General features: G+C 39.6%; 1 non-coding gene across 1 annotated transcript; it reads left to right on the top strand.

The window, feature by feature from the left end:
* Nucleotides 1–10,914: 10,914 nt before the first annotated feature.
* LOC130951536 (small nucleolar RNA R71) lies at nucleotides 10,915–11,022 on the top strand. Its single transcript, XR_009074007.1, has one exon. It is a non-coding gene; the product is annotated as a small nucleolar RNA R71 (small nucleolar RNA).
* Nucleotides 11,023–11,250: the final 228 nt, after the last annotated feature.

The raw sequence follows: 11,250 nt of genomic DNA, 5'->3' as shown, positions 1-11,250 counted from the left end.
TTTCAGCATCTGAATCAGATTTTTGCTCAGGTCCCTCAATTTCAGCCAAAAATTACCTAAAATCATAGAAAAATACACAAACTCATAGTAAAGCCCAGAAAAGTGAATTTTAAATAAAAACTAATAAAAACATGCTAAAAACTAACTAAAATGTACTAAAAACATACTAAAAATAGTGCCAAAAAGCGTATAAATTATCCGCTCATCAGAACACCAGAGACCATCAGGAACCCTTCAACCTTTGAAGATTCCATAGTGGAAACGGGAAAGCATTGCTATGGATTTTGTGTTGGGTTTGCCGAGGACTCGGACGGGTTGTAATGCCATTTGGGTAGTTGTGGATCGACTGACCAAGTCAGCCCACTTCCTTCCTATTCGGATAAGCTGCACCATGGAAGAGTTAGCACGTCTATACATCAAGGAGATTATGAGGTTACATGGCGTACCTTCTACCATTGTGTCCGACAGAGATCCTCGCTTCACCTCACGGTTCTGGTGAGCTTTTCAGGGAGCTTTTGGCACTCAATTAAGCTTAAGTATTGCATATCATCCTCAGACAGATGGCTAATCAGAAAGAACAATTTAGACCTTGGAAGATATGCTAAGAGATTGTGTTTTAGACTAGCCGTCAAGCTAGGATTGATATATGCCTCTGGTGGAGTTTGCTTACAACAACAACTATCATACGAGCATTCGAATGGCTCCATATGAAGCTTTGTACGGAAAGGAAATTCCAATCTCCATTATGTTGGTATGAAGTAAGAGAAAAGAGCCTGATAGGATCTGAAAAGATAAGTGAAACCACTGAGCAAGTAAAGAAAATCCGTAGTCGAATGCTTGTGGCTCAGAGTCGTCAGAAAAGTTATGCTGACCAGAGGTGGAAGCCTTTAGAGTTTGAGGAAGGAGAACATGTCTTCTTGAAGGTTACTCCAATCACCAGAATTGGGAGATTCATCAAGACTAAAAAGCTAAATCCCCGTTACATTGGGCCGTTTGAAATCCTGAAGAGAATTGGACCAGTGGCGTATAGGATCGCTTTACCACCACACCTTTTGAACCTGCATGACGTGTTTCACGTATCGCAGCTTTGTAAATACACCTTTGATCCTAGTCATGTTTTAGAACCAGAATTGATTCAAGTGAGAGAAGATCTAACGTTTCTGGTGACTCCAGTCAGGATTGATAATACCAGCATCAAGCGTTTACGCGGAAAAGAAGTTTCTTTGGTGAAAGTAGCTTGGATTCGGGCTGGAATTGAAGAGAATACCTGAGAGCTTGAGTCAGATATGCGGAAGGACTACCCACACCTCTTTTCAGGTAACTCACTCTGAATTTTGAGGACAAAAATCCTAATTAGGTGGGTAGGATGTAAACCCCGCTAAAATCGGTAAATAGTTAGTCAATAAATTGAATTTTAATTAGGAAAATTAAAAATGCAAAACTAATATCAAAATAGGATAGAGCTACCAATTTTAAAAAATTTGGCTCAAAATTAGACCGGATAAAATTTGGAAGCTTGGTGGTGATTGGAGCTAAGATTTTAGTTGGTTTCTCAAAGCTTGAGGGGCTGTGGTTGTGATTCGTGTGGCTGCCTTGGACTAAATATAGTGATTGGCCAAGGTATGATTTAGGTTTCGCGCGTTTAATATATAAGGTTGTGTGAAAACTTAGACTAGAGAACTATAGGATAAGTTGAAATGGTTAAATGCATTGAATGATTAATTTTGGGAAGTTGATGGGTAAATTGATGACTGGGCTTATGTTGGAATTAATGAGAATGAGTTATTGGTGTTAATGAATAGAGTAAAGTATCGTTTTTGTCCCCAATGTTTGGGGTAAGTTTCAAAGTTGTCCCTAACGTTTCAATCGTCCTATTTAAGTCCTAACGTTTTAAAACTAACTCAATGTTGTCCTGCCATTAGGGATCCGTTAACAGAATTGATGGCGGGACAAAATTGAGATGATTTTAAAATGTTAGGGATTTAAATAGGAAAAAAACGTTGGGGACAAAAAAGATACATAGAAATAAATTTTAATTTTATCCTTTAATAAAATCAATTTTTTACTATACATAGTATTCAATTATTTTTTAATCACATCTAAGTAAATTACACTTAATCATATTACTTTCATTTTAAATAAATTAATTTTTTTTATAATTTTACTCTTAAAGATTTTTAGTTATCATGAAATATTTGTGGAATGACTAGTATATAAACTTGTAGAAAATATATATATATATATATATATATATATATATATATATATATATACAATAAAATATAAATTATACATTTTCTCTCTAATGTATCAAAATTTTTTAAAATTATAAAAAAATAAATTTATTTAAAATAAAAATAATGTGATTAAGTGTAATTTATTTAGATATAATTAAAAAATAATTGAATACTATGTACAGTAAAAAATTAATATTATTGAAAGATAAAATTAAATTAAAATTTATTTTTATGTATCGTTTTTGTCCTTAATGTTTTCGTCCTATTTAAGTTCCTAATGTTTCAAAATCGTCTCAATTTTGTCTCGCCGTCAAATCTGTTAACGGATCCCTAACGGCAGAACAACATTGAGTCAATTTTAAAACGTTAGGGACTTAAATAGGACGATTGAAATGTTAGGGACAATTTTGGGACTTACCCCAAACGTTAGGGACAAAACAATACTTTACTCTAATGATTATGTGTTTTGTAATTAATAATGGTGAGTTGATGATGTTGTTGGTGTATGTTGATGAGATTTTGTGGTTATGGCTTGTTGATTGGTTAATGATGATTTATTGTATGTTGATGAGATTTTATGGTTGATTAGTTAATGATGATTTTTGAGTTGTTATTAATGAATTAAAGAAGTTAATGAATTTCTAAAGTTGCAGCTAGTGGTTGGTGATAATAAAAAGGGACTTGATATGTTGTATATGAGTAGGTTTTGTGATTGTTGATGTGTGAATTTGGTGAAAATTGGGGTTTGGCATGTTTTGGTAAAAAGTGGTTTTTTGATGAACTTTGGTAATCCATAACTTACTCCTCAAATTTTGGATGGAAATGCGGTTTGTTTTAAATGAAAGATGGTTCTGCAAGCTTTTTAACGATATACACTTTGTGAAAAACGAAATTTTGTAGAGAAAGTTATGGACGGCGAAAATTTGGTGTGAAAAATGTTTATGCAGGTGGCTAAAATTCTGGTTTTGCAGCTTTCTAGCTAATATGTTATTTTTTAGAAGAATGCACATCCACGCGTACGCGTGGCGTGGCATTTTAAACTGCGCATGCGTGAGTGGCCTATGCGTGCGCGTGATGAGCTAACATGCATGACCTACGCGTACGCGTGACATGCTGTTCTCACCTATGCGTACGCATGACTCACGCGCACGCGTGGCCCCTACTTGCTGCAAAACTGGATTTTTGGTGTTTTAAACCAGATTTTCACTTCTAAACCTCCTTTTTTTCTTCCTTCTAGACTTAAGGTATAGTACTAAATCCAGTAGCTAGTTGAAGCTAGGAAAATAAGGTAACTTGGGGATGAAGAGAGAGGTAAATATGATGAGATATAAAGAAGAGATGTAAATGTGAAATGAAGTTATGATGCGATGGCTTTGATGAATGATTAACTAATGATTATGAACATGAAATGGCTTATGAATGATGTTATCTGAGATACGAGTTTTTCTGGCTAACTAAACCGTGGCTTGCCACCGCGTGTTCTAGGTTGAATCTCGATACTCAGTTGACCCTACGTCGTAAGGGTGACCAGGCACGTATAAATTTCCGGGTATGGATATCCCCATTGAGTGATTAAATGATGAATGAATGTTAAATCTATGCATAGAGTCATGGGGATGCGCGACGGGGGACAGTCTAAGGTTTTCAAACTTGTCGAGTTGGCTGGATAACCAACAGATGAGCCTCATCAGCCATAAGATAGGCATGCATCATGTGCATTTGTTTGTTTTATCTGCTATGCGTTATTTGGGATTGCCTAGCTGAATTTATACCATGCTAACTGCTATATTTGCTATTTGCACTATCTGTTTCCTACTTGTGCGTGAAACTATTTGTTTGTTTGTCTCTGCTGATTCATGGATGATGGAGGATCGGAGGAAGGGTAGAACAGTTTGGTATTTATGTTAGGTTTAAAAGTGAGTAAGTTTAGGGCACTTAGATTACCTACCCCTTGTTATGGCTTCTGCTTAGAGATTAAGTCTTATAATTGTATGACGGAGTTCTAGGATTGCCTCTGGCATTCCCAGAACCTTATTTATTGTACGCGTGGCACCTTTACCATGCTAAGAACCTTCGGTTATCACCCCATACTGTGTTGTTATTTTCAGATGCAGGTCGATAGGCTCAACGCTAGGTGTCTAGATTCCTTGAAGCAGAGTAGTCCCTGGTGTATTTTGGGTTTTAGTTTGTATATGTATGTATATATGTACTAGCTTGCTGTAACGACCCAATTTTCAATATGTCTAGATCATACCGGAAACTGAGCGCTACCAATTTGTCTTCCTAATTATTATCTATTATTTATCATATGAGCCTGATTCGTTGTTAAAAGTGTGGTTAATTTGTGGTGCGCGAAATTGTGAACTATACTTTTTCACAACTCTCATAATCCCTGGTAATGGCTCCAAAAACTTGGTGCGCTCAATACCATGGCATTACACAACTTCGCACAACTAACCAGCAAGTGCACTGGGTCGTCCAAGTAATAAACCTTACGTGAGTAAGGGTCGATCCCACGGAGATTGTTAGTATTGAAGCAAGCTATGGTCATCTTGTAAATCTTAGTCAGGCAAACTCAGATATATATGGTGATGAACGAAAATAACATAAAAGATAAAGATAGTGATACTTATGTAATTCATTGGTGTAAGAGCTTCAGACAAGTGTATGAAGATGCCTTCCCTTCCGTCTCTCTGCTTTCCTACTGTCTTCATCCAACCCTTCTTACTCCTTCCCATGGCAAGCTCGTATAGGGTCTCACTGTTGTCAGCAGCTACCTCCCATCCTCGCAGTGAAAGCTAATGCTCAATACTCTGTCACAGTACGGCCAATCACCGGTTCGGTTCCCTCCCCTACCGGAATAGAATAACTCTTTTGCGTCTGTCACTAACGCCCAGTAGGTTACAGGTTTGAAGCACGTCACAGTCATTCAGTCATTGAATCCTACTCAGAATACCACAGACAAGGTTAGACCTTCCGGATTCTCTTGAATGCTGCCATCAGTTCTTGCCTATACCACGAAGACTCTGATCTCACGGAATGGTTGGCTCGTTTGTCAGGCGAGCACTCGGTTGTCAGGCGATCAACCATGCATCGTGCAATCAGGAATCCAAGAGATATTCACTAAGCCTCAGATGCTTGTAGAACAAGAATGGTTGTCAGTCACCTTGTTCATGGGTGAGAATGGTGATGGGCGTCAATCATCACCTTCATCATGTTGAAGAACAAGTGATATCTTGGAACAAGAACAAGCGGAATTGAATGGAAGAACAATAGTAATTGCATTAATACTCGAGGTACAGCAGAGCTCCACACCTTAATCTATGGTGTGTAGAAACTCCACCGTTGAAAATACATAAGCATAAGGTCTAGGCATGGCCGAATGGCCAGCCTCCCAATGATCTAAGAACTAAAATGTCCAAAGATGATCTAGAGATCTAAAAGTGATCAAAAGATTTTTTTTATACAATAGTAAAAGGTCCTACTTATAAGAAACTAGTAGCCTAGGGTGTACAGAAATGAGTAAATGACATAAAAATCCTCTTCCGGGCCCACTTGGTGTGTGCTTGGGCTGAGCAATGAAGCAATTTCGTGTAGAGACTCTTCTTGGAGTTAAACGCCAGCTTTGGTGCCAGTTTGGGCGTTTAACTCCCATTTAGGTGCCAGTTCCAGCGTTTAACGCTGGGATTTCTTGAGGTGACTTTGAACGCCGGTTTGGGCCATCAAATCTTGGGCAAAGTATGGACTATTATATATTGCTGGAAAGCCCAGGATGTCTACTTTCCAACGCCGTTGAGAGCGTGCCAATTGGGCTTCTGTAGCTCCAGAAAATCCACTTCGAGTGCAGGGAGGTCAGAATCCAACAGCATCTGCAGTCCTTTTGAGTCTCTGGATCAGATTTTTGCTCAGGTCCCTCAATTTCAGCCAGAAAATACCTGAAATCACAGAAAAACACACAAACTCATAGTAAAGTCCAGAAAAGTGAATTTTAATTAAAAACTAATAAAAATATACTAAAAACTAACTAGATCATACTAAAAACATACTAAAAACAATGCCAAAAAGTATACAAATTATCCGCTCATCACAACACCAAACTTAAATTGTTGCTTGTCCTCAAGCAACTGAAAATCAAATAAGATAAAAAGAAGAGAATATGCAATGAATTCCAAAAACATCTGTGAAGATCAGTATTAATTAGATGAGCGGGACTTTTAACTTTTTGCCTCTGAACAGTTTTGGCATCTCACTCTATCCCTTGTAATTCAGAATGATTGGCTTCTTTAGGAACTCAGAATCCAGATAGTATTAATGATTCTCCTAGTAAAGTATGATGATTCTTGAACATAGCTATTTATTGAGTCTTGGCTGTGGCCCAAAGCACTCTGTCTTCCAGTATTACCACCAGATACATACATGCCACAGACACATAATTGGGTGAACCTTTTCAGATTGTGACTCAGCTTTGCTAAAGTCCCCAATTAGAGGTGTCCAGGGTTCTTAAGCACACTCTTATTTGCCTTGGATCACAACTTTATTCTTTCTTTTTCTTTCTTTTTCTCTTTCTTTTTTTCGGTTTTTTTTTTCGTTTTTTTTTTTTGAAATGCTTTTTCTTGCTTCAAGAATCATTTTATTGATTTTTCAGATCCTCAGTAACATGTCTCCTTTTTCATCATTCTTTCAAGAGCCAACATTCATGAACCACAAATTCAAAAGACATATGCACTGTTTAAGCATACATTCAGAGAACAAAAATATTGCCACCACATCAAAATAATTAAACTATTATAAAATTCAAAATTCATGCAATTCTTTCTTTTTCAATTAAGCACGTTTTTATTAAGAGAGGTGATGGATTCATAGGACATTCATAACTTTAAGGCATAGACACTAAGACACTAATGATCACAAGACACAAACATGGATAACCATAAGCATAATTTTCGAAAAACAGAAGGACAATAACAAGGAAATCAAAGAACGGGTCCACCTTAGTGATGGCGGCTCTTTCTTGCTCTTGAAGATCCTATGGAGTGCTTGAGCTCCTCAATGTCTCTTCCTTGTCTTTGTTGCTCCTCCCTCATGATTCTTTGATCTTCTCTAATTTCATGAAGGATGATGGAGTGTTCTTGATGCTCCACCCTTAGTTGTCCCATGTTGGAACTTAGTTCTCCTAGGGAGGTGTTTAGTTGCTCCCAATAGTTTTGTGGAGGAAAATTCATCCCTTGAGGAATCTCAGGGATCTCATGATGAGTGAGATCTCTTGTGTACTCCATCCTTTTCTTGGTGATGGGCTTGTCCTCATCAATGGAAATGTCTCCCTCTATGTCAACTCCAACTGAATAACAGAGGTGGCAAATGAGATGAGGAAAGGCTAACCTTGCCAAGGTGGAGGTCTTGTCCGCCACCTTATAGAGTTCTTGGGCTATAACCTCATGAACCTCTATTTCTTCTCCAATCATGATACTATGGATCATGATGGCCCGGTCTATGGTAACTTCGGACCGGTTGCTAGTGGGGATGATTGAGCGTTGTATGAACTCTAACCATCCTCTAGCCACGGGCTTGAGGTCATGCCTTCTCAATTGGACCGGCTTTCCTCTTGAATCTTGCTTCCATTGTGCGCCCTCTTCACATATGGTTGTGAGGACTTGGTCCAACCTTTGATCATAGTTGACCCTTCTAGTGTAAGGATGCTCATCTCCTTGCATCATAGGCAAGTTGAACGCCACCCTCACACTCTCCGGACTAAAATCCAAGTATTTCCCCCGAACCATAGTGAGATAATTCTTTGGATTCGGGTTCACACTTTGGTCATGGTTCTTTGTGATCCATGCATTGGCATAGAACTCTTGAACTATCAAGATTCCGACTTGTTGAATGGGGTTGGTAAGAACTTCCCAACCTCTTCTTCGGATCTCATGGCGGATCTCCGGATATTCACCCTTTTTGAGTGAAAAGGGGACTTCGGGGATCACCTTCTTCAAGGCCACAACTTCATAGAAGTGGTCTTGATGCACCCTTGAGAGGAATCTATCCATCTCCCATGACTCGGAGGTGGAAGCTTTTGCCTTCCCTTTCCTCTTTTTAGAGGTTTCTCCGGCCTTGGATGCCATAAATGGTTATGAAAAAACGAAAAAGCAACGCTTTTACCACACCAAACTTAAAATGTTTGCTCGTCCTCGAGCAAAAGAAGAAAGAAGAGAGTAGAAGAAGAAGAAATGAGGAAGAAGGGAGATGGTAGTGTGTTCGGCCAAGAAGGGTAAGAAAGGGGGTTTAGGTTGTGTGAAAATGAAGAGTTGAAGAAGGGTATTTATAGGAGAGAGGGGGTAAAGGTTCGGCCATTATGGGTGGGTTTGGGAGGGAAAGTGGTTTGAATTTGAAGGGTGAGGTTGGTGGGGTTTTATGAAGGATGGATGTGAGTGGTGAAGAGAAAGATGGGATTTGATAGGTGAGGGGTTTTTTTGGGGAAGAGGTGTTGAGGTGATTGGTGAATGGGGGAAGAAGAGAGAGAGTGATGGTAGGGTCCTGTGGGGTCCACAGATCCTGTAGTGTCAAGGAAAAGTCATCCCTGCACCAAATGTTGCTCAAAATCACGTTTTGAGCCATTTCTGGCGTTAAACGCCGGGCTGGTGCCCATTCCTGGCGTTTAACGCCAGGTTCTTGCCCTTTACTGGCGTTTAACACCAGTCTGGTGCCCCTTTCTGGCGTTAAACGCCCAGAAGGGTGCCAGACTGGGCGTTAAACGCCCAACAGCTAGCATTACTGGCGTTTGAACGCCAGCTTCTCCTCCTCCAGGGTGTGCTGTTTTTCTTCCTGTTTTTCATTCTGTTTTTGCTTTTTTCATTGTTTTTGTGACTTCTTATGATCATCAACCTACAAAAAAGATAAAATAACAAAAGAAAATAATTAATTATAAAACATTGGGTTGCCTCCCAACAAGCGCTTCTTTAATGTCATTAGCTTGACAGAGGACTCTCATGGAGCCTCAGAAACACTCAGAACCGTGTTGAAACCTCCCAACACCAAACTTAGAGTTTGAATGTGGGGGTTCAATACCAAACTTAGAGTTTGGTTGTGGCCTCCCAACACCAAACTTAGAGTTTGACTGTGGGGGCTCTGCTTGGCTCTGTTTTGAGAGAAGCTCTTCATGCTTCCTCTCCATGATGACAGAGGGATGTCCTTGGGCCTTAAACACCAAGGATTTTTCATTCACTTGAATGATTAACTCTCCTCTGTCAACATCAATCACAGCCTTTGCTGTGGCTAGGAAGGGTCTGCCAAGGATGATGGATTCATCCATGCACTTCCTAGTCTCTAGGACTATGAAATCAGTAGGAATGTACTGGTCTTCAACTTTAACCAGAACATCCTCTACACGTCCATGGGCTTGTTTTCTTGAGTTGTCTGCCATCTCTAATGAGATTCTTGCAGCTTGCACCTCTAAGATCCCTAATTTCTCCATTACAGAGAGGGGCATGAGGTTCACACTTGACCCTAAGTCACACAAGGCCTTCTTGAAGGTCATGGTGCCTATGGTACAAGGTATAGAAAACTTCCCAGGATCCTGCCTCTTTTGAGGCAGTTTCTGCCTAGACAAGTCATCCAGTTCTTTGGTGAGCAAGGGAGGTTCATCCTCCCAAGTCTCATTTCCAAATAACTTGTCATTTAGTTTCATGATTGCTCCAAGGTATTTAGCAACTTGCTCTTCAGTGACATACTCATCCTCTTCAGAGGAAGAATACTCATCAGAGCTCATGAATGGCAGAAGTAAGTCCAATGGAATCTCTATGGTCTCATTTTGAGCCTCAGATTCCCATTGTTCCTCATTGAGGAACTCAGAGGAGAGTGGTGCACGCCCACTGGGGTCTTTCTTAGTGGCGTCTTCTTCCTCTCTTTCCTCTCCATATTCGGCCATGTTGATGGCCTTGCACTCTCCTTTTGGATTTTCTTCTGTATTACTTGGGAGAGTACTAGGAGGGAGTTCAGTAACTTTCTTGCTCAGCTGACCCACTTGTCCTTCCAAATTTCTGATGGAGGACCTTGTTTCATTCATGAAACTTTGAGTGGTCTTTATTAGATCAGAGACCATTGTTGCTAAGTCAGAAGTATTCTGCTTAGAACTCTCTGTCTGTTGCTGAGAAGATGATGGAAAAGGCTTGCCATTGCTAAACCTGTTCCTTCCACCATTATTGTTATTGAAACCTTGTTGAGGTCTCTCTTGATTCTTCCATGAGAGATTTGGGTGATTTCTCCATGAAGAATTGTAGGTATTTCCATAGGGTTCTCCTAGGTAATTCACCTCTTCCATGGAAGGGTTCTCAGGATCATAAGCTTCTTCCTCAGATGAAGCATCCTTAGTACTGTTTGGTGCATTTTGCATTCCAGACAGACTTTGAGAAATCAAATTGACTTGTTGAGTCAATATCTTGTTCTGAGCCAATATGGCATTCAGAGTGTCAATCTCAAGAACTCCTTTCTTCTGACTAGTCCCATTGTTCACAGGATTTCCTTCAGAAGTGTACATGAATTGGTTATTTGCAACCATTTCAATCAATTCTTGAGCTTCTGCAGGCGTCTTCTTCAGATGAAGAGATCCTCCAGCAGAGCTATCCAAGGACATCTTAGATAGTTCAGAGAGACCATCATAGAAAATACCTATGATGCTCCATTCAGAAAGCATGTCTGAAGGACATCTTCTGATTAATTGTTTGTATCTTTCCCAAGCTTCATAGAGGGATTCTCCATCCTTCTGTCTGAAGGTTTGGACTTCCACTCTAAGCTTACTCCATCTTTGTGGTGGAAAGAACTTTGCCAAGAAGGCATTGACTAGCTTTTCCCAAGAGTCCAGGCTTTCTTTAGGTTGAGAATCCAACCATATTCTAGCTCTGTCTCTTACAGCAAAAGGGAATAGCATCAGTCTATAGACCTCAGGGTTAACCCCATTAGTCTTGACTGTGTCACAGATTTGCAAGAATTCAGCTAAAAACTGATGAGGATCTTCCATTGGAAG

Source organism: Arachis stenosperma, chromosome 1, assembly GCF_014773155.1.
Source record: "Arachis stenosperma cultivar V10309 chromosome 1, arast.V10309.gnm1.PFL2, whole genome shotgun sequence".
Taxonomy (NCBI): domain Eukaryota; kingdom Viridiplantae; phylum Streptophyta; class Magnoliopsida; order Fabales; family Fabaceae; genus Arachis; species Arachis stenosperma.
The sequence above is the reverse complement of the archived record's forward strand: the minus strand, read 5'-3'. Positions and strand labels throughout refer to the sequence as shown.